The sequence below is a fragment of the Phytophthora infestans genome, genomic scaffold, assembly GCF_000142945.1.
Source record: "Phytophthora infestans T30-4 supercont1.1 genomic scaffold, whole genome shotgun sequence".
Taxonomy (NCBI): Eukaryota; Oomycota; class Peronosporomycetes; order Peronosporales; family Peronosporaceae; genus Phytophthora; species Phytophthora infestans.
The window spans coordinates 1,299,577-1,305,789 of NW_003303758.1; positions in this window are offsets into that span (position 1 = coordinate 1,299,577).

Consider the following 6,213-nt stretch of genomic DNA (forward strand, 5'->3'; position numbering starts at 1 on the left):
CTCCTTCTGCAAGGGATAGTGGCGGAGCACACGCGCTGTAAGAACATCAAGAACGGACTGGATGACGGTGGGGCTTTTTTTCTCAAGGTCTTAGCAGGGAGCGAAGAGGATACGCTGAGCATCTTCGACTTTGGTACGCACCTGCGCTTCGAAGGACTTGAGCTTCTGGAGAAGCATCGGTGCTTCAGCGTCGTGCCCGCTAAGTATCTTGCTGAACTTGTGGTCCTCTGCGCTGGTGTTGAAGATGTAGTTGAATCCTTAATTTGTTGTTGTCATGCTCCAGGCGCCGCGGTCAAAGATCCAGCGAGCCGTGAGCTGGCCACAAGCGTTCGCATGCTGAGCGCCGCCGCGACGAAACGAGTGGGACGTTAGCGCAACCTCGACTCCTGCCGGCTTGGCGATGCGGTCCAGTACGCGGTTCACATGGGCAAATATGGTCGAAGTCGTGTGCAAGCCAGAATTCGGAGCCGTCCGGCCTTGCGTCGTCGTCGGATGGTCGAGCATCTCCAACAATGGCACGTCAGGGGCCAGCTCGATGGTGGATTGACTTGGCTGCTCGGGCAGGCTGTCTATAACGTTTGCGGAGGGGCTACCTGGGTAAGAAGCGCCAGCGCGACAGCGAGGAGGGGGCACGTGGCAAAGTCCGCGTCAGGGAAGATCGACAGGCCCTGCTCTTCGGATGTCTTCATACGGATGAAGCAAACAAAGAGTACCTTTCCCGCGTCGATGGACAAGTTCTGCTTTCGAAGATGCGCAAGGTCGGACTTCGGCCGGACAGATACCACAGCAGGCATAGCAAGGCAGCGTCTTGGTAGTCACTTGGACAGCTAGCGTTAGCATACAAATACATAGGCATTCTTTTTAAATCACCCTTTGAGCACGGTGGGGCGTTGGTGATGAAGCCACCACCATCTCGCTTCATACAAAAAGTTGTCCAGTGTTTTCCCCATTTTAAGCAACCGAGCCTCAAGTGCGGGTCTGTGCCGAGGTAACTGCTCGAGTAGCCATGGTTTAGCCTGCCGGTAGTATTGCATCGAAGTGTTTCGAGCCAACGGCTTGCCTTTTTTGCCCTCATTAAATGCAAGATACATACCAAAGATATCCATCTCTGATACGAAACACTTTCCAGTCTCATCACGCTCAATGCAAGCTCGTGCATACTCATCACTTAAATTCTCAGCTTTTAGAAACTTCTTAAAAGTTGCCACTGCTGTTGCCTTGGCTCTTTTTGTGTTTCCGCTAAGCCCTTTGCTCTTGTCGGATAAATGCAAAATATGCAAGTGATACGATGTTGACTTGCCTAATTAGTTGCGATACACATATTTTCGTCCGTCGGAATGATCACCTAACCTCGTACTATCTTATTGGTCAAATAAACAAATTACCGGGACGTGACTGGACAATTATTTAGGCATTGATGATGATTGGCCTATTTATTCCATCCAAAATTCAAGTTAGGTCGGATACTTAGTCATATTCAACCATTACGTCGGATAGCTCCAAAAACTATAGCATGAGGCTCATCCCCAACAGTGTTGGGCCAAGGCTCTTGTTCGATATTCGGAACCCGTTATGGCAGTGTTGGAAAAACCAGTGGTTGCAAAAACCAGAACAACCAAAGCACCTGTACTTTTGGTTCTACCACCTGGTTTTTCATGGTTCTTTGGTTTTTTGTAAGAGTTGTGTGGTTGACTAATTGCATTTTTGTGCTCAAAGAGGTTTCTGTTGGCTAGAGAGAGACCCCAGCTCCGCGTCGCGTGACTCTTTCGGGGTCAACCAACGGTGCCGTGCGTCTTGTGGTCAAGAGGCTGAACTTGCCTTTGCTGGAGTGACTTGGATCAAAGGTTCTTCGACTACTTGACGCTATTGATTACGACGTCGACATCAGTGGGAACCGCTTTGAAGTTAGCAGTGTCAACGCGCAGCTAACCAGAAGATCGTAACGCATTGGTTCTCATCGCACAGTATGAGCCGTTGGATGTCTCACACATACGTGTGGAGCTCAGTATGCTGCTCTTTGGGGGGGGCTACGTAGGATCAACACCTGGTTTAAACTTTGGCTACGGATTCGGCGGAGGACTGGGAGGAAACGTACCGCCGAGGACATGATGAAGCTAGTGCTAGCGAAGGATTGTTGCTGGATATGCAGCAGGCAGTGGAGATGCTGGTAGCGGCGACGGAGAGCGATACAGCTGCGGCGGTTGTGAGAGGATGCGACGTTGAGGATATTTTACTTGGAGATGGTAGTGCAGCGGACTTTACAGAGAGCGAAGCGTCGGTACTTGCGAGGAAACTGGTAGAAGAAGATGTTCTTCAGCCGTTTTGTTGCTTGTGTAGCTTTGTGTATCGAGCGAATCGGGTGTATCGTGTCAACAAGGACCATTGTTTAGTAAAGGAAGCTCAAATGGTGTATATTGATTGTTTACTTGATGACGAAAGCCACCAGGATGAAATTCAACGTTGTCGTGGTCATCTGCTGTGGTTACATGACAGTGCGTTCCAGCAATTGTTAACGCAATTTGACCGACGCGAAGATGCTGATGACGAAGGGATATCAGGGACGGATGGCGTCCAAGCACTGCTGAGATTTGGAGCGTATAGTGTTTCTACAGCTCTTGCTCTAGCAAATGTTGCTACATCACGAACATCGTGTGGAATACTTTTCCAGCAGTGACGTCAGCTCTGGAATATCGTTTCAAATGAACTCAATGGCTAGATACAAGAAAGTGTGCATCGGAACATCACTTGATAAAGTCGATAGCTACAGCGATGCAAAACGCCATGCGGTTGTCTCCAGTGAACGAGCAGCACGTTCAATGGAAGATCATCGCCGGCTGGAAACCCAAGTTCAGAAGCTCAAAGGGAAGTACGTGAGACTTTTCAACCTCTTCTCCTATTGCTGGTGCTACTGGACGCACTCGTCACCACAGTTCTCTTACCAGGTCCGCTAAAAATGAGTCTTGTGACAGGATTGTTATTGTGGCTCACTTTGAGTGGCGGCACAGCTATTTTATCTGCAAAAGCTCAGGCCAAAGCAGAAGTTGAAGCAAGTACAATTCACAGCGAATACTCGGGTGGTTTGACGGTTGCTCGGTGCTTTGCAGATGAGCTGGAAGACGTCGTGACTGGTGGCTTGCGCGCCTTCTCGCAGCATTTATCAGTTGAGATGATAATGGGCACTTACTGACGGCGCCGAAATGGCTGTGGACTTGCGAAGTGCCATACTGTGCGTGCAAAAGAGAATGTGTCACCTTATTGAAATTCGTCAAAGCAATAACGAACCTACCTGGTTGAGCCAACGGTGTGCTGGGTGTTTTCGACAGCTCAGCTAAAGTCACCTTTCGCCCGCAGAATCCTGGAAACCTTTGTTCCTGAGGAAAGAGTCTGTCATTGTGTCTCGGAAATGGACGTCGGTCTCCCTCTGGAATCGGGTCGGCTGACTGGATTTTGATCGTCTCGAGGACTGCGGCAAAACGCTTTTCTTCTGCTAATGACGCGGCTGCTGCAGCTAACGGAGATCCTGTATTGTCAGCGGCAGCGGTAGTATCGAAAACGGGGGGATCGTCGTCATCTTCGAGCTCGCAAAGTACTGCCTGCCAGTACTCAAACGCAGTGTCAGGTCCAACGACGTTCCCATCTTCAGCATCCACCTCAGGCTCGAGACATTCGAAGCGATCATCGCGATATCTGAGGCGTGTGCGTTCTGTGGGGTCGATTAGTCGTGTATATTTACTAGATGTCTTCGCGTCATCTTGGCCGGCGTTGTACTCACGTACCTTCTTCCTAACTAAAGCAAGTTTTCGTGCTTTATCTGGCGACATCCTGTTCCTCTTGGCCGTGTGAATGAGAGCTAGCTCACTAAAGTAACGTTCGCAAGTTGCTGTATTTACAGCAATAGATAGAATTACCAGTGCGAGGTCTGGCAACTTGCTGCGTGGCATCTCGGAGCGCATACAGTTCCAGTACGCGTCAACTGAGCTGAAGTCAACAAACGATAGCCCTATGACATCGTCATTCATGATCCAATTGTGCAAATCTTCATACAATCCTGACATATTCTTGCCAATGTTGAAGCGCTTGAAGTAATACATCCCAATGCGGCAAAGTGAACACACTGAGGTCAGTGGTGTTTTGTCTAAAATCGCTTTAGCCGCTTGTCTGTGTGCAGGGTGTAAGAAGAGCGCAAGAAGCATAAGAGGTTGCTCACACTGCCGCCATCTTTTCTCAACTTCTCGAACAAGGTTTTCGCTCCCGTACTGGTTCTTTGAAAACCCAGTGAAGATGTCGAGGTAACACACAACGACGTCGGCCATTGTGTTTTCATCGCGCTGTAACTTTAGCGATGCATACGCAAGAGGGCGGACAACGTTTTCGGCGTCTTCAACCGAATCCCAGAACGTTTTTTCTCCAAATACCCGTAATACCGAAGGAAAATCTGCTACATCTCTGAACTTGACCTCCAGTAGCTCCAGTGCACTTCGGATTCGCAACAGAGATGCGAAGCACCCATGCATGCTATTCCATCTCGTCTCACACAACTGTTTCACCTTTAAGCTGTAGCCATAGGTTTCCCTCATGCACGCATCGGCTTCGACGAGCCACTTGGCCGAAGATGAATTCAGGGCGCTGACAGCATCCGATGCCTTCTTGGTGACTTCTGCGTATCAGACTTGAGAACCGCTTTTACCAGATTATTTAAGTCGTGTGCGAAACAAATGACGAAAGCGACCTCTGTCCAGCGAAGGCTTAAGATCCTGCGCGCCCTACCGCATTGTCCCGCATTGTCCGTAACCACCGCCCCAATTTTCCAGCCTTCTTGCTGCATTTTTATCATCACCTGCTCCATTTGTTCAGCTATGGCTACCCCATCGTGACGGGAACCAGTAGGTAAAAGTCCGTAGGCCAATACTATTCCAAATAACGCCAACTGGCAGCCCAGCAAGTGAGCTCGTGCGATGTTCATCCAGACATCAGATAAGAAATTCACGCGGCCTCCTGTCTTGGCTTGGCACCGGCTCAGAGCTGAACTTTCGTGGTCTTCACAAGCCTTAGCATATTCATCTAGTATTGGTCCCCCGAACGTCTTGCGTTTCGGAAGAGGGTCAATTCCACCAGACATCTTGTTCGCATGGCGCAGCATCCGAGCAGTGGTCTGTCGCTCAATGAAACTATCAGGGAGATTATTGTCTGCCTGGAACTCAAGTATATAACGTATCAAAAGCTTCATTTCGTCAGCCTGTGAGATGCCGACGTAAAACTCATCGATTGTCCGTTGTCGTTTTGCACTCATTTCCCCAGCAACTTCGTTACTGCTACCGACGTATTCGAGAGGCGTGTTGGAAGTCGTGTTGGCTTGGACATAGCCAATGTAGGCTGGGCAGCGCTTGAGGTGGCTTTTGAAATTCTCGATTCGTCCCTTTATTCGCTTAGGTTCCGGAAGGCTGTACGTCCCGTCAATCTGCTTTGAATTCCTGTATACCTGGTCACAGTGCTTGCAAACGTGCCAAGTCCTGTTGTTTCCGCAATCGACACCAAGATTGGCAAACTCGAGGCGCTCGTCACTGGCGGGGTTGCCCATACTGCTCGTATTAAAGAGAGTGTTGCAGAGGATCTCGTGTCGTGTAGCAATACCAGTAAGTCGAGGATGCAACGCTGCCGAGCACTAAATCTTAACTGATTTCAACCTTAAGGCTACATTACAAAGTGTGCACATTTTGGCAGTGTTTGAATCTGGTCGGTACAAAAACCAGTTTTAAACCAGGTTGTAGTGGTTGAACTGGTTTTTGGACCTGGTTAAACCATGGTTTTTGAACAACCAGCAAAAACCAACAACCAACAACCAGCCAACACTGGTTATGGATATCTAATGGCCGCGACGTGTGTGCATAACCTTACGCGAGTTGAAGTGCAACTGTGAGCTATAAAACTTACCTGCGTGTCGAGCGCCAGTGCATTGCAGTCTGCCAGTGTCCGGTGCCCCCATCTACGAGCCAGTGTCTGCAAAGACACATCCCAAGGACACTCATGCGCCTGGCAGTGCAGCTTGCGGCTGCACTACAACCGGCTACACTGAGTACACATGCGTGCAATGGCGAAGGACTATACCAAGGACTGTATGCACAAGGACATCGTTGGCTGTGCGCTGCCAAGATGGTGTACTCAAACGAGAGTGCATTTATCTAGAGTTTAGTATTGACTTATTGCTATTTGTAT